The 13,278-nt window shown below is 33.2% G+C and overlaps 1 pseudogene; it reads left to right on the top strand.

Annotated features, from left to right (window-relative positions):
• Positions 1–1,415: 1,415 nt before the first annotated feature.
• LOC149794476 (uncharacterized) lies at positions 1,416–1,957 on the top strand (annotated as a pseudogene).
• Positions 1,958–13,278: the final 11,321 nt, after the last annotated feature.

Genomic DNA, 13,278 nt, shown 5'->3' with positions numbered 1-13,278 from the left:
ATGGAAGCCAAGTAATTATGATTTTGTAAGTGAAAATAATATTTGCATTACTTCTATGCCAAAATACCTATTAGTTCAATCTACTTATCTAATTACTGCATATTTATTGTAATGACATTATGCCTTTATTTCATTAAAAGAGCACCTCAGAACTTTCTAAACTTACTAATCAGGTATAATAAAACAAAAAACTAAAATGCCATAAAATTTACAGGTGAAAATCTTTTATTCGAAGTATAACTTGCGTGAATAAAAGCAAGATCACTATTACTACTACTAGTAATAATAAATAAAAACAGCAGTAGTAAATTAATAACAAAATGTAGCCCACACCTCTTTTTGTACGGGAAATAAACAATGGGGGTGGGGTGTACTTTCTAACCATAAAACATATATAGCATAAAATATATTCAGACCAAAGTGATTTAGAAATACAAAATGTTGGCCTCTGTTATACGTCATAACTGATTACACAATGAAACTATTATAATGACAATTACTACATAATAAGCTGAGTTGTTTATTTTTATATACTCTACATACAATTTGTTTCAAGCTACATCACTACAAGAACTGTGTGGGTGGAAGTTGTAGGCTTCGAGTACCAATATATAATAAATATGATTGCCTAAGTGAATAGTTGCAAAATAATGAAAAGTAACCATAAATGAGTGTTATATAAGACTTTATGTCATATGTGACGGTTTCTTAAATAGTCTAAAATCAAATTGTTCAATTAATTTCTACAAAAATCTGAAATGCATAAAGCATATCAATGTTCCTGGTGCTACAAAAGGGTAAAACCATCAGCTAGAACAAAAGTACTTACAGGCATTCTAGAAAAGCATACAGAGGAATTATTGCAAAGGCCTGTAATGCAAGATGATGATGTTTCCTCTAGTTGCCGTAGTACATATTACAGAAATCTGTCAGTCACCATGATCCAGATTTTCAGCTACCAACTACTTCAAGTGCTGCCTTAAAAAGCCCATAAACAATTCAACTTCAAATTCCATCAACACCAAGATCACACAGACATTGTGTTGTATGTAAAATACCACATGGGCATCAAAATCATCTTGTTAATGTCCCAATCTGTGCCATTACCCAGTCTTTTGTAGAGTGTGGTATATTTATAAATTCATATAGTAGATGTTGCAAATTTCATTTGGAAAACTCATACTTTAGTAATGAAGCCTTACAATCTATCAGTGCAACAAAAGAGTTTCAAGACTTTTCAAGAACAGACATTACCTCACTTTCACAAAATGTGTGTGAGTTAATTAAAACAAAGTCATATTTTAACTTTGATGCTCCTTCTTCCCTGTCTGATGATGACTAATTCCATCTTACTGGCTTGAAAAGAGATCAATTCCTGGAAGTGTCTTCTTTTTGTAATACACTGCGTAATACACATGGTAGATGCACGAGTAAAACAGTGGAAGTTTTTGACAAAGTAGTGCCAAATACACTTGTTCCTCATATAGGTGACTTCCTTAGAATTATCTGTGCATTAATGAATAAATTTCGACCACCCCTGGCCAACATGGACCCATCAACTGCTGAGACCGCGAGAAGGATGGTTGAAAAAGCAAAGGAATCGAACAGTGTTCAAATCCTGGTTCAAGAGAACAACTTGCTGAATAAGCGCAAAATCTACTTTAAGATTGATGCATCCACTGATGAACTGACTGATTTTCCCAGGCTCTCAGTTGATTACCTGCATTACATCACTATGGGCATTTATCAAGTCAAACAGGCTCCAAGCTATACAAATGAACACTTCACAGATGAGGGGCTTTATGATGTTATGGTATGCATGGATTTTCCAGGCCTGTTACATGCAAAAATCCAGTCCCGCCACTCCAGAAAGAAAACACATTCACTGTGGATCCAATACAAGCCTAAACGATTACACAGATTCCATCAAATGATGGTACTGACCCTGCAAGGTTGATGCTCGGGTTGTAGGGTGTTGTGCACACGTGTCAAGTGTCATATGGTTTCTGGGCTGCAAAAGATGGGAAAATGATGAGTTGACAAAGAGAAAATCACTAACTTGTCATCTTAAGGATGCATCATTTATTCCAGAATGTGAAAATAACAACAGTAAATCAATAAAGGAGTGAATGCTACACCGCGACCAATACCCTCATCAATAATCATCTGGTTCCGTTTATATATATATATATATATATATATATATATATATATATATATATATATATATATATATATATATATATATATATATATATATATATATATATAATGTGTGTGTGTATGTGTGTGTAAAAATATATTTTTATAATCTAAATTGTCATCCATATCCAGATGTTTATATTATTATGGCATGTCATTTGGGTGATAATTAAAAAGCGAGAATGATAATACATTCCACATTTAAATGAATATGAGATATATTTTTAAGACATGCTCTTCAATTATTTTTCAATACTTATTATCTTTGATGACTTATTTATTCAGTGCATTTCATTTGAAATCTACTATTGTGCTTCATTGACATATTAATTAAGTGTGTTCTCGCCATTATAGATGTCACAGCTAAAACATAACAATAAGATGCATTTTGGGGTGGGGTGGGGGTGGCCCATTTACTTATTACCATTCATGTTTTACAAAATAATGCAAAAATTACAAAAGTGTTAGTGTAAGGGATATTACATATTGCTTGGCATTCACATTAATATGTGGACAAATATATAGTTCATAAACGGATCATATACTGAATAGAGGCTACATCAAGGGGTATGGAAGTCAAGGTATTTATATTTAGTTCTGCTATAGATTGAAACACGTGTGTGTTTTATATTGCCATGAAAGTAAAAAGATAAAAATACATAAAGAGCACTTGTCATTTCCAGTGAAGGTAACAAACCAAAATAATCGGTGAAGAAGTGAACATATTGGTCTCTGTTAATGCCTAAATATATTCACAGCATTCAATAATATTAAACAATAATTCAAAACAAAAAAAAATCAATAACATGAAACATCGTTCAATAATGTTAATCAATATTTCATGGTGGAACATTTTTTATCATTGTATGGTTAAGTACCTTTTTGTCAATGTAATTTAGGTGTAGTATACAGTGGGCGTATATGTTATATATATATATATATATATATATATATATATATATATATATATATATATATATATATATATATATATATTTGTCTAAGATAAATCCATATGGAATAGTTTTAGAAATAAAATTTTATTTGCAGAGCTTTATAACCCAAAAATAAAAAAAAATGCATATTGTAAAATTTAAAACTGAGTGAATATTTCTTGACAAAGCAGTATCTATGAGAAGTAAATGGAAAAGATGACTGCTTTTCATGTCTTTTTTTTACAGTGTTTTGACAACCTGTAACAATGGCAACGGATTTGCTATTAGTTTTGGTTAACTGCTACTGTTTGGCAATGTGTGTTTAATGAGTGCATTTATTTTATCAGATGTTTCGTCGTCTCTTGCATGCATAGATTTCTTTTTAACACGTCCCTGAACGTCCAGTTATATAGAAAGCATTACGGCGAGATATTCGCAATATTTTTGCGCAGGAATACAGAGAACACGTCGGCCTACATGTATTATAGTACTTAGAATATTTCGGCACAAAAAATTGCTTTTGAAACCATTGTAAACTTATAAAAGTAAATGAGATAATGTGACTAGCTTTCCTTTAATGGTATACATGAACACATGTTCATATAACGTTATTTTATTCGTTAACATTTTTATATACGTTTTTGAATTTCATTGCCCCAACCGAGGGCCCCAGTTTTGAGTCTACAAAGAATTAAATATAGGCATACATACGCATAGGAGAGAGAGAGAGAGATTATAGTCGTATATAGTTATTTTAAACGATGAAAAGGTAGAAAAATACTTACTTTGACTCGTTTTTCATCGAAGTTTATGTTCAAACTTGTCCCTAAAAATTCTTTAAAGCTGCATTCATTCTATGAATCCCCGAATCTTGTACGATGTAAATCACCATCTTTGCCGACTCTTAAGTGCTGGTAAATAGCATTTGCAAAACGAATAATAAAATGATTGTGTTTCCATTTGTTCGTTATAGGTATATGTTCTTTATAAACGTGTACATCCTCTCATTTCACAGACAGCAGCATGCAGTCAGTGTAATGCAGTATTCCCGTGCTGGTTTAAAAATAGACGCAAAAGATCTACTCTAGAGAGTACAAAACCTATAGTCTGTTTCTTTCTTGTATTCTCCAATACCATTACTTCCAAAACATATTTCACAGTTTTCAAAAGTTCATTAAAAGTTTATTTATTTTTTTTTGGTCTTATTAATGTCCATATTATATCTTTACGGATGAATATATAGTTTATAGCTAGATTACAGTTTGACTATAGACTACCTCAAAGGGTGTGGGAGACAATTTATTGATTTTTTTCTTCTAAAAATAGAAACACAGTAGTGTATGTGTTATATAGTATGAAAATATAAGGATAAAAGTACATAAAATACATAAATACATAATAGATAAAGAACACTTGTCATTTCCACTGAAGGTAAGAAACCCATGTCTTCGGCGACGAAGTGAACATACAGGCCCCTGGTAACACCTCCTTTACCGTCATATTCAATAATACCAAACAATCATTTAAATAATTCAATAATATTAAACATCATTCAATAATAATAAACAATATTTTATTGAGGAACAGATTTTGTATTGTATGATTAAGTATCTTTTTATAAACATATGTTAGAAAGTTTTCAGTTGACGTATAAGTTCGATATTCTATTTTTGTCTACAATGGACCATTTTGGAATAGTTTTAGAAACTAAACTTTATATATATACAGCTGTATAACCTCTAAAATAATACAAATGTATATTGCAATTTTGAAACTGAGTGAATAGCTCATGGAAAAGCAGTATCGATGAGAAGTAAATGGAAAAGATGACTGCTTTTCATGTATTTTCTGATGGTGTTTTGACACCCTGTAACCATGGCAACGGACACATGAACACAAAACTGATGTCAGAAATAACTGTTAACCACCTCATATGTACATTATACATAATACAAGGACATTTGGAGAGGGGGCAGAAAATGGCCCTTATTCAATATAGTCCTTTGAAAAGCCCTTTACGTTTGTCAGACAGCTGGGTACAGCTGGTGATTCGTTAATATAGAATACGAAATATGTTCGTTGTACATGCTGTTACCAAAGAATCTAGGTCAGATAAGTTAAAGTCGCATCAAGCGATAGCTGGTCACTTAAATTTTTTTTAATATGTCAAACATTTAAAGAGCCCTGCATGTTCATTCAATGCTTTAGGACATTTTAACCTCATCCACTTTTCCAAAATCATTCTTGATATCAGAGATACAAATTTATGTTTGAATTTGCTAGTACTTTTTATTTGTCTCGAGACCATATTTGCATGCATGGTTACATACATACATACACGCACACTCAGATACATACATACATACATACATACATACAAAGTGATTTTATTAATTAAACCAATTGTTTATCCACCTCGCACACTATTTTATTATTTACTCGATCCCGGCAATAACACCGAGGTCGATTATCTTCTAGAAAACGATAACTAAACCACCACGTAACAAAGTACATAGATACATACATGCATACATACATACATACATACATACATACATACAAAGTGTTTTATTAATTAAACCAATTGTTTATCCACCACGTACACAATGACGTATGTTCAACCAGACGTTTGACGTGGTCCTTCTATGTCAAGCTAAACTATTGATTAATGACGTGATGAGGAAAAGCCTGTGGCCATGGCCGTATTGCATGGTGATTGTTAGCACTATGGATAAGACCATGCCGGATTAATAGAATTTGCCAGTAATCATTATATAGTTACTGTTCTCTGCACTATTGTCAAGTTATGAATGTAAAGAGTCCGACATGTTGATTAGAGAACTATTACTCTTTGATCATGTTTCAACCGTATCTTGTCTGATTTTTACGTAAAGACAATACCCTGAGGTTAATGTCGGGATATGGAAATCTCCGAGTCATTATGAATGACTCATCCTAAAGACACATATTTTACTGACCAACGTAAATACGTTTCTTAAACATTCCGACCACCTCAACTATTTCTGCGAGATACAAAAATGCATCGAATGTATTTCGGCACATTAATTTACAGACATTAACTTTTCATTGATATATATATATATATATATATATATATATATATATATATATATATATATATATATATATATATATATATATATATATATATATATATATATATATATATCTGTGTGTGTGTGTGTGTGTTATAGCCATATGAGATAGACTTTCAATCCCAAATACTGCGTACATCAGTATACACTGAAAAGTCACACACTAACCAGTTATTTCTCATCTATCTGTTACAGCCATACACACTCTACATTCATTATCAAGCATATGTTACAGTAATTCACACTCACCATTCAATAGCATTCATTTCTTACAAACATACACTTGCATAGTTCATTTATATGCATGTGTTACTTCCATACACACTCATCATTCATTTCCAAGTATATTTTATATCCATACACACTACTAGTGTCAGATTCAGTGTTTTACATTTTTCCCCTATCGGAGGAGCTGATTGAAGTCACAGCCTCGATCCCACATGATCTGGCAAGCCAGAAATATACTTTGCGCAATCGGCGGCATCTGAAGCATCCACAATATTTAAGACTGTTTTATTAGGCTTGTATTATAAGTAAATCCAGAACTTCAAGGTTCCTTATAAGTACTCGGAATTGTCGGCGATTTCCCATTTCTTCCAACACAATCTCAAACTCGGCTGTGCTACTTATTTTACCATTGATAGCTATCGAACACAGTTTACTGATTGTTTTCTGTCACTGAAAGAAATTCTGAATAGACACGTAATTGTAAATGCAGTTGTATCGAAATTATTGTGCAAGCAATACCAGAGATACTGGTTACTATCAATATAGTCACGACAACAATTCCGATTGGTGCATCAACGATGGCTATCGTGGTTGCAAATCCAGTCACACTAAGACGAACAGTTGTTGCTGAGACAAGACCACAGATATTATCGAAGTCCAAACATGCGTGTTTGTGTTTCACGATCAACGCGATTCTCTTGGTGATTTAATCTCGCAGTTGTTGCTCTGATATGGGTGCAGCATGAAGATTTTGTGTCGATGCAGGTATACGTTTCGTTGTTTTATTATGCCAATATTTTGTTTTTTGTACCTTCTGATTGTTCTGGTCGTGAGTAAAATTCGGGCCTATGTTGTTGGGCCAGCTGCTTTCTACATTGCTCCTGTTCTTTTGTTTTTGTAGGTGGTGATACACGTTTTGGGTGTGCATGTGCGGATGTTTGGGGTACACGAGTTGCGCGTTGTTGCAAAAGCATTCGTTGTTGACGTTGTTGCTCTTGCAAACTTTGTTCGTATTCTTCTGTAAAATATTAAAGGTTAGTGTGTGACCAATGGCACAATTACACTTAACCGATCCCACTTCAACCATCGTAAAATCATGTTCAACAACAGTTGTTTTTCCTGATCGAGCAGTGCCAATGATCAATGCACGCACTGGGTTTTAAAATACGAAACTTGTAGTTCCACTACGAAACTTTAAGTTCCACTATATGCTTAGATGGCTTATATGTTGCCGCTGCAGAGAAGTCAATTACGATGAATTTACTTTATCGTGATACCATTGAATAATACATGTCTTCATATTGTGCACGATTTCGTGCCAAAACACCTTTCGGAAACCAAACTCGAGTTCACACACGTAATTATCGAACATGGCTGGCAAAACAAGCATTGCGGCAAAATTGGCCTATCAGTAGCAAGAAAGAGTTCACGTGGTTAGTTTTATGTCCAAACGCCTACAGAGGGCCATTAGGCCTATCTTTTTTTTTCTCCACATATCGTGTACGTGATTGTAGCGCACAAGTGCGCATATGCAAATACGCGATAATCATTGTCGACGTTGCCAACAGATAAAACGAATTCTTATCTAACTCTACCGCACATAGTTGAATACTATGAAGTTGTATTGAAAAGATCTGTGTTATTTGATTATATTGGTCAATGAAACTGAAACGTTATCTTATATATGAAACTACTGTCAATCAAGTACAAAACTTCAATGTAGTTTGAAAAAGGCTTCTATCCTTTGTCTGTTTGAGACGTGGTTTACCACAAAAACATTAAGTTGCGTCAAAAACATTCTGTTGGTTCAAGATTAGTCATCCCTATCACCTTTCCTTCGATTATTTGATATTTACTACTAATTCTATATCTTCTTTTACTACTACTGCTACTACTACTACTATTAATATTACTATTATTATTGCTGCTGCGTCTATTTCTCTCACCTTCTTTCTTTGCTTATATATTTACTTTCCTAATTCAGAGTCTGATTCTACTAATGTTTCTTCTTCTTCCATGCTACTCTGCTATTACTACTGCTGATACTACTACTACTATAAGAACAACAACAATTTCAATGTTTATATGTATATCTTACAGGATTTCTATACAATACCTTTATCTTTATCCTATAGTGAATGGTTAAAAAACATTGGAAAGAATACATACCTTGCAAATCTTCATTTCCAGTTCGAATCAAATCGTACCTTTAATAATAATAATAATTTTAATAACAATAATAATAATAATAATAATAATAATAATAATGTATGGAGGGGAGCTAGAGTAGATAAAACAGGGGGAATAAATTGGATATAATATACTAGTACAAACTTTCTTTATCTTTAATAAGCCTCATTTCCACGAGGGTTTGATCGTTTAAGGGCATTAACAGGCTAAAAGGCGCGTCTGGACAATTATGACTATATGAGGTCGATTAAAAGTATATTTCAAGAAAATTAAATATAAAGATGTACAAAATAAATTAAGGAAGCTGGTCATGATCGAAATAGATGATGTAAACACATGATCGAAATAGATGATGTAAACACATGATCGAAATAGATGATGTAAACACATGATCGAAATAGATGATGTAAACACATGATCGAAATAGATGATGTAAACACATGATCGAAATAGATGATGCAAACACATGATCGAAATAGATGATGTAAACACATGATCGAAATAGACGATGTAAACACATGATCGAAATAGATGATGTAAACACATGATCGAAATAGATGATGTAAACACATGATCGAAATAGATGATGTAAACACATGATCGAAATAGATGATGTAAACACATGATTACGTTATTCAAGCTCATTAGCCATATTGTGCACGTAGTGAATTATAAGAAGTAAATAGATTGATGAAAATCTATTCGGAAATTCAAACATACTCCTTGCATTTTAAATCGAGCTATTGGCTGTGTGTATCTCAGTTCACTAGCTTCCGGATTTCGGCTTGACAATGTTTTGTTTGTTTTAACATTATTGCGTAATTGTGTATTTCCTCTACTTGTGTAGTCCCAATAATTTACTTGATGTTTTTAGTTAGCTTACTTCATCTATCTCGTTATATGCTTGTTTCTAACATGATGCGAATGTGTCAATATCCTCCTTATCAAGTGGAGGCAATAAGGACCATCTTAGGCAAGCTATATATTTAGGTAGTGGGAAAATAGGTGTTTAGTTAATAAGATCTAGTCAGTTTCAGCTATTACTGGTTACAATTATGTAGTTATTTTCAGGCAATTTTAGTTAGAATGGGTTTTCACCGTCACTTGTGTTACTGACAATTATTTAGCCCAATATCTGTGAAATACTGAATTTGTTTATACAATTAGATAGCATTCTTGAGTCATTTTTATTTATCCTACATAAACCATTGTGCGAAATAATAAACCAATAGAAACTGTCATGAATTAAAAATTGCATATGAATTTGAGAAAAGATAAGATGGATTGATGCCAAACAAGGACAATACTAGATGGAATATTATAATTTCAATGCTAAAATAATAAAGAGACCAGTGTAAATGTGCAAGACACGTATATATTTATTCATTGGGGCTATATTGTCAAGATTTTATAATAATTCCCAGTAAATTATTGTGTGAAACAGTTTATAGATACGAAGTTAAAATCCTAACAAGTTCAAGCGAGAATTAATTCAAAAACAAATGTGCTACTTCAATCAGAAGGCCACAAACAATGAGACGTTTGGTAAGCTCAAGCGCGAATATTTGTAAGAACTGGATGCTATACAAATCAGAGGTTTTCCACCGACGGATAATATGATCAAACTTCTGATGAGTTCAAAGGCAAATAAACTGACATTTATTGCCACCGTGTAAACTTTAGTGCATCGATAACTGATAAATAAAAAGGCTGGTAGTTTGCAAGTTTAAATGCTAAGAAAAAGAAGAAACAAATTATGTATGTGAAGCATGCCATTTTTACCTATTGTTAATAAGTTTAAAAGTTTGGTGTCATAAGAATTAAATGTAGAAACGCTATCACCAGGTTAATCTATTTTTCACCAATGGATAACAAGGAAGAAAGTATTGGGATATAGCCGCAATTATAAATCAAATTTCAGTGAGTTTTAACCTGAACGAAAAAATGTCAGAGAAACAGGACACGATAGCTAAAATAACGGAGACAATCTACACTTCAACGCCTACAAGACCTTTGATGGAAACTTAAAGACTAAACAAACTCAAACATCAAAATTTAGATTAATAGGAAACTTAAAGACTAGACAAACTCAGACATCAAAAAATAGATCAACAGCTTATGGATGAGGGTGAAGTCATAGAATAGAACGTCTATGAAGATCTCTAGAGCCATGTTGACTCCGATACATATACTTGATGGCGAGCAACATAGAAGCCGAGAATCACATAGAAGCTGGTTCCAACAACAAAGACTAAACGGCATTATTAGTTCTACATCGAAAGCTTTTGTGATAATGGCGAGAAAAGAAAAAAATGGTAAATGAGTACGAAGATAACGTCCGACAGAGCCATAAATGGCGACGGTTGGGCAAAGTTCAATTAAGATTGAAAGTATCATGTATAAATGTACTTAATTAACAAATACAAATTTCCTGGTCAAAACCTAGTGCCTTCTTTTGTCAGCTCAACACAGAAAACAATCATCAGGAAACCTAAATATATTTAAAACATACTTGTTTAAAAATTCTAGCAAACGGGCAAAAATAACTGTGGCCATGAATAAACAGTTCAATGGCATTCCTATTCAGTTTCATCAAATGATTACTGTTAGCACTAAATAATTATCAGACGAAATTGGTTAACAGTAATTTATATATCGATGTGCTCCATCTGCGCAAAAAGAAAAGGAATATCTTAGGAAGACGGCAGGACAATGGTTCCGGCTATATTTTGGAATTTGATTTGGAAGTACCATCTCACTTTCAAGAATATTTTAAAGCCTGCAATCTATCACCGTGAAAACTTGTGCCTGTACGATAAATTTATCTGACCTTCAAAAGCCATTAGCAGAATGGCAGAATAGAAGGACACAAAACTAATAGTACCTAAAATAATACGTACCTTACAGAAATAAAATCAAATACTTTTTCAGTACAAACGTTCTAACGTGGTATGTATGATTAGTTTTGAATGTGTAATAACTACAAAGGTGACATTTTAGAAACCGTGGCTTACATCTTTCAGTCAAACTCAAATAGCAGCTGAAGACGTAAACAAAAATTGAAGAAAATTATAATTCCAAAGGTTTGTTTGACCAAAAGTGATAAACAATAGTGAAACCGTGAGAGAATTTATTGATTGTAAAAATCAAAATATCATATGAAACGAATTCTGCATATCAATAATAATAAAGGAGCATTTAGATTTAGTTAGCATGAAAAACATGTAACACAACTAATATACAATATCTTTACAGTCTGGGGGCAATCAAAGTCGTTAATGTACGAATCGTGTTACTTAAAACTGCACAAATCAGTATTGCAAAAGAACGCAAATTTTTATGACCGGCACGAATTAGCATATATCCGTTTTAAAACTGATACCTCAACGATGACTTCGATAGGGTAATTGTTGTTGTTGTTGTTGTCGTTCTAGGGTTTAACGCCATTTTTCAGCACAATATAGGCTATACATGGCGGCCAGTATAACTGGTGAAGGAAGAACCCTGGAAAACCCAGGGAAGAACCACCGACGCACGAGAAGCTACTGGCAGGCTTTCCCACGTACCCACGCTAGCCGAGCCCTGGACTCGAACCCACGCAGACAGAGGTGAGATGGCAGTGATCCGGAACGGTGAGCGCTTTAGACCACTCGGCCACTCGGGGCCCCTCGATAGGGTAGCGTGATTCGTATCTTACAAATTAACATAAAGATACCCCACGTCTTCAGAGCTAAACAGAATTTCACACAAATTAAAGAGTTCGCTAGACAACGTTCGACCCTCTCCAAAATATTCAATTGCGACTAATTTTTACAAGATAAAGGTTTGCTATGGTACAACGAAATTTGAAATCAGAAAGACTATACTTGATATGTGCGAAAAGTGTTTATTGACGCTCGTAAAAAAAAAAAACGTTCAAGTAACGACTGTGACTAGGTCTTATTAAGGAATACAAAATATAAATTAACGTGGTAGTTTTTTTATGGTCATGACAATAATTAATATACTTTAATAAGTTTCAGGATTTACCTTGCTCCATTTTATAAGTGAAATATATCAATGGGTTTTTAACTCAAATTGCCCGACTAACGGGACAAGCTAAATATCGGTTTAGCATGATAAATTTCCTGACGGCTAGACCACAAGACTGAAATAGGGATACAAGGTTGTCTGGGTAAAAGACAATTATTTTGTGCGTGCTGTCCACAATACATATGTCAAAACCTTTATTTAGCATTTATAACTAACGCATTCTTCTTCTGCATAGCTTGCTATAGTACAATTTCTTTCATTTGTTGCATTAGTCATTTCCATCTTGTAGTCAATGCAGTCATTCTGCTTTCCATGGAAAGTATTGGTTGATCTTGAGAAACAAACAACTGATTAATTTTATATAGCTGGCGAGATTATTTTCCCATGTGTTACTACGTTTCTCGGAAGACGTAATTTTGTTACATTGCAAATTATCTAGATTTGGAAAATTAAATTAGTGTTACCCAAATTTATTTATGGTTTAGAAGTTCGGGGTTTGAAACCTTTCATAAGAAATTTCGTACATAGTGCTGGGAATATCAGAATATATTCCACGTGTTTGCGTTTACAATTAA

This window comes from Sinohyriopsis cumingii, chromosome 8, assembly GCF_028554795.1.
Source record: "Sinohyriopsis cumingii isolate HCF-2022 chromosome 8, ASM2855479v2, whole genome shotgun sequence".
Classification (NCBI taxonomy): Eukaryota; Metazoa; Mollusca; class Bivalvia; order Unionida; family Unionidae; genus Sinohyriopsis; species Sinohyriopsis cumingii.
Note: the sequence above shows the minus strand (reverse complement) of the source record. Positions and strands in the feature narration are given on the sequence as shown.